This window comes from Physeter macrocephalus, chromosome 7 (assembly GCF_002837175.3).
Source record: "Physeter macrocephalus isolate SW-GA chromosome 7, ASM283717v5, whole genome shotgun sequence".
Classification (NCBI taxonomy): domain Eukaryota; kingdom Metazoa; phylum Chordata; class Mammalia; order Artiodactyla; family Physeteridae; genus Physeter; species Physeter macrocephalus.
Window position 1 is genome coordinate 62,483,007 of NC_041220.1, and position 18,194 is coordinate 62,501,200.

The following is an 18,194-nucleotide window of genomic DNA, read 5'->3' on the forward strand; positions in this document are numbered from 1 at the left end:
AGAGATTGTCATCATAACGTATTGTAAGTGGATACATTTGATCATTTGCAGTTTCTTCTTTCTTTTCCTCCCCCCTTCCCATTCCTTGTTTGCTTAACCAAAAAAATCCTCTTAGAAGATTTCATATCTTAGAGGGATGCAAAAACATTGCAAAGAATGATCTAATTCAAACTTGTGTTTTGTTTTATTTTATTATGGTTTTTTCCCTCTGAAGCACAAAGACTTTCATAAACGTTCCGTCTTTCAAGCAGCAAGTTAAGGTAACTTGAACATCTCAGCCTTTCCCACCTTAGGAGCACGAAAACATTCACATCTCACTTCCTCTACACCTCACCTACCCATTATGTTTTGTGTGGAGTCCCCCTCCTCCATTTATTTGTGGAAACTCCCCCACAAGATGCTTTTCCTTTATCCATGCTGAGTCCGGGCTAGAGCTCACTTCTGGGGCTTCCTAAACTGAATTGCCACAGCTGCGAAAACTGGAACTCTGCCGTTGCTACTGCAGTCTAGCTGCAGATCCCAGCGAAGGGCCACCTCATTGGGAAGGGCCGCCTGGTTGGTGCCAGCCTGCCACAATGCTGCCATCACTGCCTTGGTGTGGCCCTTGTCTCAGGCACGTCAGCCAATGGAGCTTTTGCACAGTCAGAGAAAGAATGCTTCCTTGCTCTGTGTTCACGGTGAAGACAAAGAGTTCTAGAACAGGCTTGGTGAGGCTTAAAACACAATGAGTTAGATAAATAGTGCTGTCTTCTGAGTTGAACTTCATTGCTCCTGCTGCAGCCAGAACTTCCACCTGGAAGTAATCTGGTTGGAACTCTGATGTTGCAGCTGCCTTTGAGCCTGGTAAGCTGGGACTTTGCTGCCACCAACACCTTCTCATTTGGGATCTTTGCTAATAGCTTCACCAATTTTGTTTTTGAGAATGAAACAGAGTGTTTCTTTCTTCAGTTTTGGGAATGGTACAAAGGCTTGTGCCCCAAAGTTTCTAAGTTGTGAGACAGCTGTTAATTCATAGGTACAGGGCTCGAACATGCTGCTGGAATGCCTGTTTCCTCTTGGGTTCTGCTCTGAGCTGCTAAATTCTCTGCCCTCCACTGGGTTCTTTTGCTGAATTTACTGCACCAGACACTTAGCTCCCTTTGGTAAGTTTTCTGTTGTCTCTTGTAATTTCTGATTTTACTTGAGTTTCCCTCAATTAAACAGACATAGTTGTGTATGTGTGAAACCTAACTGGGGTCAGGATTTAATTATTTCCCCAGGCAGATCCACAGTCTCAAGTAATCCAGTTTATTTCAGTAAATTCTGTGTCTGCAGGAGGGAAAAAGGGTGCTGGGTGTCCTCTTATTCTCCCTAACTTGGGTGTGTCTGAGTCTCAGCTCCAGCCCAGCCAGGAGTCTGCATTTGCAGTCAGTTATAGTTCAGGTTTCAAACATTTCATTTACATAGACTCCCCCCACCCCACCCTCAACAGAGCACTATATTCTCTCATCCCCCTTTCTCCTCCCGTGTTCTATCTAACCACTACTTTGACATCTTCCTCCTCCCCAAACTGCGTGCTCAGATGGCCACCAAACTGCTCCATGCTCCTTGCATTCAACAGTGGCTGGTCAATCTCTTTCCCATGACCTTCTTTCTCTTTCCTCAGAAGAGAGCGTAAAGTATATATCAATACGTTCCCCATCTCACAATACATAATTATCTATTTCTCATAACTTTTCCCACCTCAGTTGTGCAGTTGAAATGATAAACTATTTCAAACATTCAGAAAATTATGTTGAAATAACAAACTCTCACATATTCAGGAATTTATAGAAACAAATATAACAGATACCATGTAATCACCTCTTACATTTAACAAATTTTTACATTTTGCCATCTTTGTCTCAGACATTTTGAAGTAAATACATTACAGATATAGTCAAAGTCCTCTATTTACTTCCTAGCCGGTAACTCCCTAAGTTCCCCAGAAGTAACCATTCCCAAGGTAGATTTTTTTCCCCTTCCCATCAGTGTTTTATGTATTTTGTTTACATGTGTGTGTCCATATCAATATATAATGTTATTTTATGGGTTTAAGAATTAAAGGTATAATATTATTCAGTACATAACATATTCCAACTTGATTTCTTCATTCAAGCTTAAGTTTTTCCAGATTTTTTCCATGTTGCTACATTAGATATAATTCCTTTGTTTTAACTACTATTTGAGAATATACCACAACTTGATATATCCATTTCTCAGTTGATAAGACAATTAGCTACTTTGGAAAAGAAGCTCCCTTCTTTCCCACGCTTCCAACTGTTGCCTTATTACAGCCTAAAAATTTCATTATTACTTCCTGATTCTAATCATTGGCTCAATTCTAGAAGCCTTCTTGGCTTACTTGGCTCCAGTGTTGAAGGAAGTAAATTGACATTTGAACTAAAAAACATGGCAACTTAAGGACAAGAAAGGAGTACAAAGTTTTAAGCTCTGAAATGGTGACTTAAAGGTGCTCCATGGGTTTATATGAGGTTGCTAAAAATGCTGTGACTGGGACAGCAAAAGCATGGGCCTCTGGGGTAAGACAGCCCAAGTTTGAATTCTAGCTCCACTCTTCCTTGGCCATGTGAACTTGGCAATTCTCTCTAAACCTACAAAAACTCTCTAAACCTCAAATCATGAATAGCTTGTAGAGTTGTTTTGAGCATTAAATGAAAGAATTCATATAAGGCTGTAGTGCAGTGCCTGGCTCAGAGTAAGTATTCTGTTCATCTTTGTTATGAGTAATGGTTATTAGCTTACTTGAATGCAGAAACCTCTATTTTGGCAGTGGAGTCTATATGGGGATCTAACTCTGCCTCTTCCCTGGAGCTCTGTGTGTGTGTGAGTGTGTGTGTGTGTGTGTGTGTGTGTGTGTGTGTGTGTATTTATGTGTGGTCAAGGAGGACTGAGGAGGGAGTTGGTATAAAGCTCTTATAACCTTAAGCTTATATGGAAGATTCTCTAACATGCTTTAAAGGCAAGATGGGCTTTTTGATGTGCTGAAAATTCTATATGAATTCTATTAATATAGAATTCAATTCTATATTAATTAAAACAGTTCAATATCCTTTTCAGGAAAGATTGTGTTGAAATATATTCTATAAAAGTAACTTCAATAACTCCACTACATTAAATATAATTTAAAGTAGTTTTCTCATATGTATGTTTTAACTTATCTGAGGCTTCCATGAACCTATTCAACTCTCTATTTAAACCTACCTCTAAATGAAAATTTTTATTGGAAAATAAACATGTATATATGCAGATAAAGATAGTGACAGGCCATCAAGTTCAGGGAGAATACTTTGTGGCTTGAGGGATTTCAGTGACTCTGGCTTCATTCTCATAACTCCTATGCTGTAGCATTGCTCCTTGAGGCATTATTCGGCCAAACACACACAGATGCTATTGAAAGAGACACGGTTTACTCTTTTCTGGGAAAAATGCGAAGGCTAAAGGTAGAATGGGAACCTCTTCAGAATGGCTCTTTCTTCCCAAGTCTCAAATAATTAGTAGGGGTTACTCAGAGATTGGTTATTTCAAGTGGCTCTATTAAGACAAAACAGTGACTGTGATTATTATAGTCAGAGACAAAGAAGAAAGTAATAACAAATACTTGAACACAAGGAGAATTCACACAGAAGACTGTTCATTGTGGAAGTATTTTATTTTATTTTATTTTATTTTTTATTTTTTTTGTGGTACGCAGGCCTCTCACTGTTGTGGCCTCTCCCGCTGCGGAGCACAGGCTCCGGACGCACAGGCTCAGCGGCCATGGCTCACGGGCCCAGCCGCTCCGCGGCATGTGGGAACTTCCCGGACCAGGGCACGAACCTGTGTCCCCTGCATCGGCAGGCGGACTCGCAACCACTGCGCCACCAGGGAAGCCCTATGTGGAAGTATTTTAAACGGTGATGCGCTAATCCTGAGGATGAGCTGAGGGTGGGTGTGTTGGTTAAGTCCCAAACTCTCAAGTAATCAGCAATGTCCTTTCACAGTCTGAATTCGTATTCTCTTTATTCTATGGGCATTCTGAAAATTTCATTTCTTTCACAGGGACAGAAAACAAAGAGTTATGGGCTTTGGGAAATACTTCATGTCTCTGTCAGGACCTGGCTTCTAACACTAGTTTTGCACCCATTTTCCAAAACTGCATACATTATGCAGACTTTCCTCTCCCACATATGATAATGTTTGTAATAACAACTAAAATAACATGAAAAAAATTTATTGCATTTATACAATAACTATTAAATCTTTGAGAACCATACGTGGACTATATGTAGAACTACTCAGTAAGACAATATAAAGATGATTTTTCATTAAGGGACAAGATACAAGATCACGTAAACACATAAACAAGAACCAGCAGTCTGCTGGTTAAGTAAGGTACATCTGGCCACAAATTCTACACTAAAACTTATTTTAAGTATGAGTTGTTGTTTTTTTTTTTAAGAGAATTCAAGTCCTTATGGTTGATGAATTCCAATAGATTTCTATTTTTCTATAATTCAATAGGATTCTATTTTCCCACATTTTCTTATAGGGACTTTTTCATTTTGACAAACATTTAGAAAGAAATATTTGTATTTATGTGTTTCAAATCTCAGTAAGAGATTAGGAGTAGATAACCTTATAGAAGTTCTTGCAGAGATTTGCTGAGACAAATTTTCTATATAGTTTCTAGGAAGAAATCTTTTGATTTTTCAGTATTTTGCCAGTTAATGGAAATTTGCACATCATATTACCTCAGCAATGAGTGCAGAAATCTAAAAATAGAATGCTAAAAATAGAACCTGAAAGGGGGGCAAGAAGAGAAGGAATGAAGAGATTCTTGTATGGATTTAGGTATCATGAGGTATCATACTCTCAATGAAAAATTTATATCATTTAAGGTTCATCAAATAATTGTTATTTTTCTTTTTACAGATACCCATACCTGTTTCATAACCTCTCCTGGCTGTAAACCTGAGCACCGATGCTTGACCTATTGTAAGTCAGAAAGTTATGTATGGAAAAAAACCAGCTTTGCATTTTAACCTCTTTCCTGTCTTTACTTAAAAAAAAAAAAAAGATTTAAATCATAAATGGCTAGGAAGAGGAAAACCTTTTTGTTTCTGTAAGCAAATGTCTGACCTTGTTCTGAATTGATAAACTGCATAGGTCTAGCTTTACTAATTTAAACTCCGAGAGTTCCTCTTGTGATACTTGGGGGTACTCAATAAATCTTTGCTCTTGTTGTTGATGATGAATATAGGTGATAAAGGAGTATGGAGTTGCATTTTTCCCTTTTGTGACTTGATGTAAAAAAATTCCTTTTCAAACCATTGTAGGAGGATATCTATCTGTAGGACTTATGGTGGGTCATTTATGCATCCTATTATAATTTGGTCTGGATACAATAGTTTTTATCTTCACATGGAAACAAATTGGAAAGAAATAATGAGACACCATTTGGAATTGTTGGCAACTTTATTCTTTATTTTTATTTTTTGGCTGTGTTGGGTCTTCTGCTGTGAGTGGGCTTTCTCTAGTTGTGGCGAGAGGGGGCTACTCTTCGTTGCGGTGCGCGGGCTTCTCATTGTGGTGGCTTCTCTTGTTGCGGAGCACAGGCTCTAGGCATGCAGGCTTCAGTAGTTGCAGCACGCGGGCTCAGTAGTTGCAGCATGCAGGCCCTAGGGCACGCAGGCTCAGTAGTTGGGGCATGTGGGCTCGGCAGTTGTGGCACGTGGACTTAGTTGCTCCGCGGCACGTGGGATCTTCCTGGACCAGGGATTGAACCTGTGTGCCCTGCATTGGTAGGCGGTTTCTTAACCACTGCACCACTAAGGAAGTCCTGTTGGCAACTTTAAATGTTCAAAAATAAAAATAAAAATAAAACAAAGAAGTCACAAAAGCAGGAGAAAAAAAGGCCTCATCTTGGCTGATTAGCTGATTTAACCAGCAGTTGTTGTTGGCACCAAAATGTCAGCTAGACTTGAAAAAAAAAAAAATCTCAAGGGGCTGGTAACTCTGTCCTCTGCGAGGGAAAAGATCTAACATGTATCCCAGATTATACCTTTTGGTACACAGATTTCCCTTATGAATTTCTAATTGGAAGGAAAATATGAGGATATGGCCTTGCAAGGAAAGCCAGGAGTGGGGCACATAGCAATAAAATGCAGGACTCTGCTGCAAGGGAGTGTCATCCTTTGCAGTTTGGGAAGCAGTCAGAGTATCAATCAAGATGTGTCCTCCTGCCTGCTTCCAAGCTCCTGTGGCTTACATATTGATGTTCAGAGGGAAAGATCCCAGGAAAAATGGAACGGAAATGTACTCATATTTACTATGCAGAGCCTCTGCAGTGGAGTGGCACATATAAGATCTTTTTCCAAACATTAAGCAGTGTCTGTCTGTTTTTGGCATCACATTATAAATAGAGCTCGTGCTTATTGTGATATAGAAAAAATGCTTTCAATGAGATTCACATTCAGCTCTACCATTTTATAATATTTAAGGCTGCAGTATTTTTATAGATGATGCTAACTAGTTAGAAAGGTTTATTAGCTATATGAGTCTTAGCCCTTATGTGTCGTCGGGGAAGCTCTGAGTGTCTTCTGACAAATTGCGACATGCTGATAGGGAGTATTAACCACACACAGTGAAGTTAATGAAGTTCTCTCTTCTGTGTTTTTTGTTAGTTGTTTATTTATTTATTTATTTAGCACTTTTTTGGGGATTACAGGAAGTTGGATGTTTTGTGCTTATGTCCAGCTCATGTGACAGTCTTCATTCTCCTGGGATGAGAAAAGTCTCTTTCTTCTGCAGCCTTCAGTGAAGTCCTCCAGAGCCAAGTTCTACATTTCTTAGCTTGACTCTGTTGACTTTTGTTTTATATATACCCCATCAGTTTTCAATGAACAGGCTAAAAGTTAAGCAATTGAGGGTTTGGTTTTTTTTAGTCTATGGAATTGAACTTGTTTCAAATTGTTGACCAGTAAAACCATATGTGTTAGTCACACACTGTATAATATGAACTTCCTGTTTGAGCAGCATAATCTTTTTGGAAGCACATTATAAACCTAACTTTGTTAAGAAGGGATTCTAAGCTTCACTGTGAGCTTTTGCGACCTGGCCAGCTTGAATCTCTTCCTTACTGCTGTGTGAAGCCATTCTGTACTACTCTTTGGTGAGATGCAATAGCCAGCAAACAGCAAGTAAAACCCTACAACCTGGAAAAGATCAATGGGCAGAGCATTTGATCACAGAAGAGCAGAAATGAGTTTCAGGAGGGATGCTAAAGGCCAGATGGCCTTGCAGGTGTCTGCCAAGATTTCAGAGGCCCCAGGTCAACCAAGCCAACGAATGGGTTGTGCTGTGCCTATTATACAGATAGTACTAGGGCAAGGAGTCCAGGTTATTTAGCAGAAAAGATGTGTATAGGATTAGAAAAAACTGGGAGCTTCTACTTAGCTGCTTCCTAATAGTGGCTGGATTCTGTGATCTTTGCATCTGCTGCCTTTTGCTCATTTGCTCTACTGCTCATTGATTGCACTGGTTCTGCTTAGATGGTGTTTGATTCTCTCCGACTACCCTCTTTTCCTTACATAATTACTTACTGAGTGGCTGATAAATCCTGAGCAGTGTGTTAAAGCTGGATGTATAATAATGAACAAGATGGACATGGCTTCCGCCTTCATGGGGTTTATAGTCTAGTGGGGGAGACAGGAAATGGGACAAGTAGTTACAATAAAACATAAGAAATATGAAAGAGAAGGTACAGAGCCCTATAGGCACACATAGCAGGGGAACCTTATCTAATCTAGAGGGCAGAGGTCTCTCTGGAAGGGATATGTGGGCTGAAACCTGAAGGATAAGTAAGAGTTTGCTAGCAAGTAAGGAAATATGCCAGATAGAGAAGACAGTGTGTATGAAGTTGTGAAGTTGAGAGATATTTTGGCAGAGCTGAGCAATTGGAGGTTGAAGTGGAGGAAAGGATAAAATGGAGGGCTGGAGGGTTTCTGTTTCTTTATCTCCCTTCCTGTACCCTAGGGTATGAGGCAGGCATGAGGGAGGTGGGGAGAGGGTTTTTGGTGAGCACAAAGATTTAATTAAGGCAAGAGGAAGTACATCATTGGGAGTGGGAAGTACGTCTCCAGAAATGCATCACAAGAATGGAAATTGACCCCAAACGCAGAGGATTGGATTTAGATTAGGGTTAAATTATCCATATAGTGTGGCTGCTAGTATGACTGAGGGTAAAGCAAAGGGGAAACAGTTTGAGAAACAGTAGAACGTGGAAGTAACTGAGATAATCCAGACTATATGTATAGAGAAAGGAGAGAAGACTTAATGAGAATCCTGAAGAACATTGGCATTTAGATGACGGACAGAGGAAGAACTGCAAAAAAGATTGAGAAGGAGAGGCCAGAAAGAGAGGGGAAAACTAGCAAACTGTGATATCACAGAAGTGACAGGAAGAGTCCTTTCAGGGCTGGGGCTCACCTCAGGACACAAAATTTAAGGGGGGTGCCAAAAACCCCAGTAATTATGATAAATAATATTTTAATGCAGTGTTTGAAAAAAAACCAAGTTAATGCAGAAAGTCCATGATGATTAAAACATCAATCTTTTAAATAAAGATGAGGTCAGAATTACTGAATTCTCCTTTTGCCTCAGGCTCCAATAGGGCTTTTCAGGACACTATTACACAGTTAGATTTAGAAACTTTTATATTTAGAAGTTTGATATTTTGTTCATATAAAAAGAGGAAGTGATAAGCTGTGTTAAATGTAGCTGAGAAGTCAGTCAAAAAATGGGTTGAAAAAAGCTAGCTCATTGGTTATATGGACAAGCTATTACTATTAGATCTTTTCTTTACCATGTTTTAATAAATCATAATGGAGGTTATCTTATTGTCTCTGCAAACATGATTACCACCTCCTAAAAAGCTGAGTCCTTTTCTGAATTAGGAGATTGTATAAATACAAACAATTTTTTTTCTTAAAATTGTTTTTTTATTCTGGTAAAATACACATAGCATAAAATTTACCATCTTAAGCATTTTTAAGTGTACAGGTCAGTGATATTAAGTACCTTCATATTGTTGTGCAACCATCACCACCATCCATTTCCAGAACTCTCTTCATCTTGCAAAACTGAAACTCTATACCCATTAGAAACCTATTTTGATTTAAACTCTATTTTGTCTGATATTAATATAGCAATATCCTGCTCTCTTTTCGTTACTATTTACATGGAATGTATTTTTCCATCCTTCCACTTTCCATCTCTTAGTGTCTTTGAATATAAAGTGAGTCTTTTGTAGACAGCATATAGTTGGATCATGGTATTTTTTTTCCTTACTGCCAATCTCTGTCTTTTGATGGGAGAATTTAATCCATTTATATTTAAAGTAATTACTGATAAGGAAGAACTTCTGTCAATCTGTTATTTGTTTTCTGTATACCTTATAGTTCTTTTGTCTTTCATTTCCTGTGGTAAGAGCTGAAACTGACTGAAATCAACTGCAATTTACTGTCCAAGTCTTCCCCTGAAAGTTGCAAGCCTTCAGTAGACTCCAGAGTTCCCAAAATAGTTACATCAGACAGATTCTGCTAGTGTGATTGTTGTCTGTGGGAAGACAGATTCCTGGCACTTCCTATTCTACCATCTTCCCAGGATCCTTTCTCCCCAAACATACATTTTTAACCTCATGGTGTCTATTGTATCAACTCTAACACAAAATGAAATAATTCCTTAATGTTATGAATCCATCTCTTTATAAGTTCTCTGGATGGATCCTTGTTCTTGCCTAAATCCATGGAGCAGGCATATCTGAGGGTCAGAAATACACACTGGGGAGTCAGGTAAATAGGTTCAATTGCTAAACATATCCATGTTTACCCCTGTGAGAAGTCAGTTGCTGTTTTATTTGTAGGTTTTTGTAACTGTTTGGGAGGCACTAGATTCTTTTTAAATAATTCACTTCCTGATGGCCTCTTCAGTTTGAAGTGCCATGTATATATCAGTGCTATGTACAATACAATCCCCAAATCCCTCTCTGATAAAGGTGTTGTTTACATTCCTTCTCAAGTACTCTGTTGCTTTTTATTCAGATCATACCTTAGGTTCTTTTATGCTCAAATGCTATTTTTATTTTAATCATGGTTGGGATACCTCAGAAGATTAGAAATAACTTATCATATCCCAGCCACCTGTCTAAAATCTGGGGAGCTCCATCTTCACCTCTCAGTGTGTCAAAAGCTTAATTACATTTACAAGGTAAAATTTTTCATTTATAGCTCATGAACTCAACCTTTGGCTTTAGGATGACCAACCATCATGGTTGGCTACAAATGTCCAGGTTTTAGCACTAAAATCCTATGTCCTGGTTAATCTCTCAGTACTGAGCAAACCTGAGCAACAGGCCACCCTATTTGTCCTAGAAATATTTCTTGGATTCCTTTATTAAAGCCACCTCTTTCTTCCAGGTCTAAGAGTAACAGGTGACTTTGGTAATTTTACATGCTCATGTTCTTGCTAAGTTGCTGAGGATTTTGTTCAATGATTATGAACATTCATGGACTGCTGGCCGTTTAGATTGAGAAGGGAGTTAAGAGATCCTGCACTACAAACCATCTCATTTTACAGATGAATGAAATCTCGATTGCGTTAGAAAGTTTTGCTGTCTTTGTTCCACTCTGGCTGCCATGGCACCAGTTTTCTGCAATGTCTTCAAACATCTCTTTTCCCACTAATTAAAAACAAACTATTATGTTGGAACATCAGCTACAGTAACAGGAAAAAGTAGCATTCAGTTAGTTTTAAATTGTCCAATAATCTTTTTCTAATGCCTCTATTTGCGTCATAGGCATTTTAACTTCCCTCGTGTCTAAAGTTCAGTGTCTCTCATGGGTTACTCATATTATCTGAGTGTGAAAATAAATATGGTTGGGTTAATTAGCATCAACTTTAATAAGATCCCAAAGTAATTTTATACAGTGCTTCCTGGGAAGAAAGAAATTAAGCTTGATAACTGAGATGATGGGATCTAAAATAGAAGCAACGCAAGGGGCACGAAAGAAAGAAAATAAGCACAGAAAAGGGAGAAAGATATTGTGTGTACTGTGTGTGATGGATGAAGAAGGTTTCCTTTTCAAAATCACACAATGGGCCTTTGTTATTTTCCCTCCAAAGGAAGTCAGAGCCCAGTGGTTTTCAAACAAGCAGATTGATCTCACCAGCTTGTTGAAAACTCAAATACTTGGCTTCCATCCTTGGTCATTCTGATTCAGTAGCTCTGTAGTGGGACCTGGGAATCTCTATTTTTAGCAAATTTCAAAAGTGATTCAGATGCCATTGGTCAATGGAATGATGTCTGGAACCACTGAGCTAGGCTATTTGAAGAGGTTTTCCTATTTTTCGCTTTGGGAAAAAGATTCTTCAGACTTCACTTTTTTGAGATGGCAGGTAACATTATGCTTCCTTCAAAGACAGGAAAATTGAGGAAGATGGAGTTACATTTTAATGTAAGAATATGAGAAAATGAGGATTTTTACCCTCCTTAAGAGTATATTAAGGTCTTGAAATGAGACCTGCTGCAAAGAGTGAGGGTGAATTCCTCCAGAGGGCATGTAGGACTATGCAAGGCAATTTGACCATAAAAAAGAGATGGAGTAGGGGTTGGCTCTTGGGAACTGCCCAAGAGTCCAGCATTTTCTAGTCTGACTTGTGCTGTAGAGATTACCCAGTCCTAATAGGGTGGAGAAGAAATGTCTGAAGTCTCTCCTGTTCACGATCTATGATAGAAGTATCTCTTATTAAGTGTACCTTTATGTGGCCATGTATGCATACCCACGGACCCTGAAGAGTCCTCTGGGAAACTAACACAAGGCCCGAAGTTCTTAATTAGCAGAGTGGATTCCCCAGTCCTGTCACCTAATGGTATAGCAGAAGATGTGCTTGGCAATTAATTGGATGAGCTGTAAAACTGGAATCCTGACCACGTGTGGTCATTAAAGATCCCAGGGTACTTTCCTTATGGCAGATGGAGTCCTGGAATAATTCCAACCTGGATAATTAAATTAGATTGTGCCCAGCTTCCCTTTACACTTTCTTGCTTTCTTTTTTAATAAATTTATTTATTTATTTAATTTTGGCTGCATTGGGTCTTCGTTGCTGCGAGCCGCCTTTCTCTAGTTGCAGTGAGTGGGGGCTGCTCTTCGTTGCAGTGTGCGCGCTTTTCATTGCGGTGGCTTCTCTTGTTGCAGAGCACGGGCTCTAGGCTCTCGGGCTTCAGTAGTTGTGGCACGCAGGCTCTAGAGCGCAGGCTCAGTAGTTGTGGTGCACGCACTTAGTTGCTCTGCAGCATGTGGGAGCTTCCCAGTCCAGGGCTCGAACCCGTGTCGCCTGAATTGCGAGACAGATTCTTAACCCCTGTGCCACCAGGGAAGTCCTCCCTTTACACTTTCAACTGGACTCCGTTCCCTTTCTATCTTTAATTTCAGGGACCTAGTACATTAATGGAGAACCACTAGATTCTACAGATGACTGCAATAAAGTAACAATGTCTCCTAATTTATTGAGTGAGATTCACTGGGTTAGTGGTGGATAGGCAGGCCCCCTTTGTACAAAGAGAAATTGTTGGATTGGCATCTAAAGAGACATGGTACCACTCCTGAAAAATTAAACCTGTTAAACATTTTAGTGTATAATTAAAAGTATATGTCCTATTAGCTTTTAGAGGTCTTTTAAAAGTTTTTTCCTTTTCTTTTTATGGAGAATATCTTTCTAAAAACAAAGTAGTTAATAGGCATACTTTATTAGTAGACTGAATCCATGTGTTTAATTTTAAAAAACCAACCAAAATATAAAAAGACTGAAATTAGTGTCTAGGATAGAGGTAGCGATAAGAACAGCAAGACATACTGCTAGCTTGAAATATGTTGATGCAGAATTTGACCTCATGTTTCTTCACTATAAACAATTAGTCTGATTCTAATCTTCTACTACATTTTTTCAAAGTGGGGAGGTTTGGAGTATGGCCTGCTTTCTCTTAACAGTTGTATTTTATTACCACAAATTGTTTTATTAATACAGATTTTTTTTCAAATGAATGAAAATTCAGTGAACTGTGTATTTGCTGAAAATAGAATGCTGTTATGTAAGGTGAGCAAACTCCTATAAATTATTATTGAGCAGGTTGTCTGCTTCTGGAAATTAAATTTTTCTCTGAAATACTTTTAAAGATATGAATGAAATATTATTTTCTCATGTGGATAATAATTTTCCATTTGAAAAGTATTTAACCCACACTCTGTTAATAGAACAAAATAGGCCTTTATTTGGTATGCAGATTAACTCATACATATCCAGGAAAGCAAAATGTAGTCTTTAGTTTGTATGGTTTGTCAACATGTTTGAGACTACATCCAGTTGGAGATTGTTTTTGTCTGCTTTTGTTATCATTGTTAAGCTGATTTTCTGTTTCAGATAATATACCTGGCTCAAAATTTCCTAACTTTAACACAGAATGGGTCAAGACATACACGCATTTTGTATGTACACAGGATTTTGTGACTATTTTCTGTGCATCTCTTCTCTAACCCACCATAAATATTCCTTCACTTCCACTGGATAAAAGAGAAAAAAAAAATCAGGAGGCGGACACCAGATGGTTTTCATTGTAAGAAAGCTGGTTTTATTACCTGAGTTAATGTGAAGAAGAATTTTTTGAACGTGCATTAAGGGTGCTTGTAAAAATGTTTTAAATATAAATATATTCCTTTAATGAAAATAAGTGGAATTTTATCCTTAGAAAGTCTTTCAAAACAGTGAAAATTCTCAGAAATATAGATAGCTGGTGAATGAATCTGTCCTGTACTTGAAAATAAAAATGTAGATAGGGACTGTTTGTTTGTTTAAATGGCAAAATTTTGAAAGCTTAAAGAGAGGAAAAATGGAAGAAATAGTACATCATATTGTGTTATTTCTTATAGCTGTTTAAATGACATAATGGAATTTAGGCTACAAGTGGCCGATTGAAACATGTGTTCATCTCCTTTTCCTCTAGAGACTTCTCTAAAATGAAAGTAAACAATAAAAACTCTTTATACCTGCAATGTCAAAGAGAACGGGATAGAGGCCATCCTCTAGCGGGAGAATTCCCACAAAATTAGTCTTACTTAGCGATCTACCCTTCTGTGGGTGAACAGCTAGCCCTTCCAAGATGAAACGGGTCTGATGTAGCAATATATTGTAGTTCAAAATAATTTCGTTTTCAGTATGACTTCTTCTTTGACCAGTGCAAAATTTGGAGGTTTATTTCTTAACTTTTAAACATATTTTCTAGTTATCTTTTGTTATTGATTTCTACCTTAATTGCATCTGGAAATCCTATGCTCTATTTCTATTCCTTTTGTGGTTTTCCTAGAAATTACAACATGAATATTTAATTCATCATAGTCTAAAGTTAACCAAAACCTTTATCCTTTTCTTGGACAATACAAGGTCCTTAGGACCCACCTTCACCTCACATACCTTGCTTCTGTCTTACATGATACTGTTGTCATGAATTGATTAACACAAGGATATTACTATTATTGTACTATATAGATAATGTTTATTTAAATTTATCTACATACTTACCACTTTACTTTGCTCTTCATTTCTTTTGTCTTTAGCATTCTAAGAGTATTTTCCTTGTGCCCAAATGCACCCTTTAGAATTTCCTTTATTGAAGATCTATCTGTGGCGAAGTGTTTCTGTTTTTGCTGTTCTGAAAATATCCTTATTATGCCTTTATTCTTGACCAATTACTAGTTGTAGAATTCCAGTTGGCAAATATTTGCCTTTAGCACATTAAAGATATTACTCCACTATCTTCTGGCTTCCAATGTTGCTGTTGAGAAGTTTACTGTCAGCCTATTGCTCATTTCAATCTCCTTCTTATCCCTAGATTCTTTTATGATTTTTTAATTTATTATTATCTTTGAGGTTCTGCTCTTTCACTATGACGTGTGTTGATTTGAATTTCTTTTTACTTATCCTGTTTGCCACCTCCAGAGAAGTTTTGCATTGTTTCTGTCAGGCAGCAGCAAATACTGGCTCAGGGTTCCTTGACCCACCCAGCTGATAACGCTTTTCTATTTTCTGAAGTTGTAGTCCTTTGGAGCCCTAGTTTACGGAAGAGAGCTTCTTTTATTAGAATCTCCACAGTGTGTGGGCCCTGGGCCTTGATTTTATCCCCTTTGGTTGTCAATGCCATCAGGGCAATTCTGCTTCTGTGCTGGCTTATCTCTCTAGTCTCTGCATTCCTTTCAATTTTGGCCTGAAAATTGCATAATAACTTGTGATTTCTTTGCTTCTCTAAAGAAGATTGAACAAATATTTGAACTGGCAGTTTTAGTCATTTTCAGTGGAAGGGTGGCCTGAAAACATTTTCTGCCATTATTGGAATCCAGGAAGATTTCAATGTAATTCTGGAATCAGAAAGTAGATGGAGGGACTTCCCTGGTGGAGTAGTGGTTAAGGATCCACCTGCCAATGCAGGGGACACGGGTTGGAGCCCTGGTCCGGGAAGATCCCACATGCCGCGGAGCAACTAAGCCCGTGTGCCACAACTACTGAGCCTGCACTCTAGAGCCTGAAAGCCACAACTACTGAGCCCACGTGCTGCAACTACTGAAGCCTGCACTCCTAGAGCCGGTGCTGCGCGCAAGAGAAACCACTGCAATGAGAAGCCTGCGCATCTCAAGGAAGAGCAGCCCCCGCTCGCTGCAACTAGAGAAAGCCCGTGCGCAGCAACGAAGACCCAATGCTGCCATAAACAAACAAACAAATAAATAAATAAATGTAGGTGGAATAGAAATAACCAGTATAGCTAAGAGGTGGAATTTTACCACTGAGTGTTTTCAAAAGAGGACATAGAATCATAGAAATTTGATTTGCCTCCACAGAACTTCACAGAGCCTTTAGATTCAGAGACGCCAGATAAAGAGGACGGTGGAGGCGAGATGTAGGGCCTAAAAGAGACTGATGGCGTAACACTGACAGCAGGTGCACTTTGCCCCATAGGAAGTTTAATTTCTGAAGAAATTCAACTGTCATAGACTTCCACATGCTGGCCTTGAAATTTCCCCCAGATGATTCCCTTGGACATCTCCTTGGACATACCTACCACAAAGTGAAATCCATTGATTAAAACACTGTTAACATACACAGAACTCCCAACCATTTTTTGATGTGTTTGTGCCTCGTGTCAGTATGAACGGCAACCATGGAACAGCAAAGAATTGTAGAAACTTTACTGTGTGACAGAAGAGACAGAGGTAAACAAATAAATAACATAAAGCCAGAGAAAACAGCAGCAGTGCAGAGAACCTCAAAAGAGAAAAAAAACGAATACCTTATAGAGATAAGAAAGATACTACTTTCATAAAACAAGAAAAGGGTAAAATAAAAAGATAAAAGAGAACAATAAAAGTCTTTTGAAAAGCAAAAATATAATGGCTGAAAAAATATCAACAAAAGAGAATCTCTCAGATGGTATAACAAAAAGTCAAAGATATGGAAAATATCTTGGGAAGAAGGGAAGGGAAGAAGAGACTTAAAGGAGCAATAAAGTAATCGGTGGTCTAGGAAGAGATAACAGAGGAAACAGAGAGGAGGAATTTATCAAATATGTAATATGAGAGCTGAAGTAAGCAGGTTTCTGGATCTAAAGGGCACATTGAATGCCTTATAAAATACATGCAAAAGACCCATGTCAAGGCACATTGTTATATTGTTAAATGTTACATTGCAACATTGTTAAATGTTACATTGCAATATGCTAGGGAAAAAGAGTCAGTAATGTCCCAGGGTAACTCCTGTCCCATAGGCCTAGAAAATAATCAAATTGCAGTGAAATGGCAGAGGGCTCTAGCAGGGAGTTATTTCTCCCCATACCTGTAAAAGACTCCATAGTATTCCTAATATGATAGAGCTTTCAGAAATAAAAGTGGAGAATTACTGTAATAAAAATTCTGCAAGGAAAACAGAAAGACAGAAACTTCAGGAAAAACATTTATCCAAGAAAGAAAACATATTTAGCCCTTCAGTGAATATTTATATTATCACATTATGCAAATATTGTTTATTAACTTAATAAAAATCGTTATGTAACCAGTAATATGCTAGTGAATGTTTAACAAATAGCTCTCAAAAATGGACATATTTATATACATACATTTATTATAAATTTTACTTATATGAAGGATACATAGCCCACAATATACACTTAATAATAAAATATACAAAACTGTATTTTGTCAATTCCGTAAAGCAATCGATTCTCACATAATGTTTTGTTGATTTTTGCTGAATTCTTGAATCATTGTGGACCTATGGTTGCAACTGACAAAGGGACATACTTTTGATATGAATGTTAGTTGAATTTTCTTTTCCCTTAAAAAGTAAGAAAGAAGTGAAACAATAAAGACATGTCAGAACTTCACTCGTTTACCAGTGACATGAGCAACCTCTTTGCTGAAATGTATAATATTTTTTGAATAATGGAAAAATATTCCCTCATTTTTTAATCTATTCATGATGCAACGGATACAAACATAACACACATTTACATTTTATCTAAATTATTATTTTATTTATTTATTTTTTTGATGTGGACCTTTTTTTTAAAAGTCTTTATTGAATTTGTTACAATATTGCTTCTGTTTTAAGTTTTGGTTTTCTGGCCACAAGGCCTATGGGATCTTAGCTCCCCAAACAGGGATCGAATCCACACCCCCAGCATCGGAAGGTGAAGTCTTAACCACTGGACCTCCAGGGAAGTCCCCATTTTATCTAAATTATTAAAATTTTTCTCCATTATTTTCTTGTCTCTAAACAAGTATAGACAATCATCAAGTCAATAAATCAAACCTGGAGTTGTGGCATTTGCTGATTTATGTGGTGAAATACTTACACTATGATCAATGTCAAGCTACTACTGTGACCTCACTAAACACAGAGTTGGGAAGATATGTATAGTAGCATGCCATTATATAGTATTTCTACCATACAGATACAATAAATGTAAATAACCTCAGTAACATAGATAGTAGTAAAAGGTAGTAACATAATTAGGAAGTGTAAGTTTTGAGTGTTCATTGCCTTTGGGTTTTTTTTTTTTTTTTTTTTTTTGCAGT

General features: G+C 38.0%; 1 long non-coding RNA gene across 2 annotated transcripts in view; it reads left to right on the forward strand.

Moving 5' to 3' along the window:
- Positions 1-747: 747 nt before the first annotated feature.
- LOC129392246 (uncharacterized) overlaps positions 748-18,194 on the forward strand; it is a 53,253-nt gene continuing 35,806 nt past the window's right edge. For both annotated transcript variants that reach the window (XR_008617805.1, XR_008617804.1), the window contains exons 1-2: positions 748-843; positions 4,954-5,016. This is a non-coding gene — a long non-coding RNA (uncharacterized lncRNA). The remainder of the gene's footprint in view (positions 844-4,953; positions 5,017-18,194) is intronic.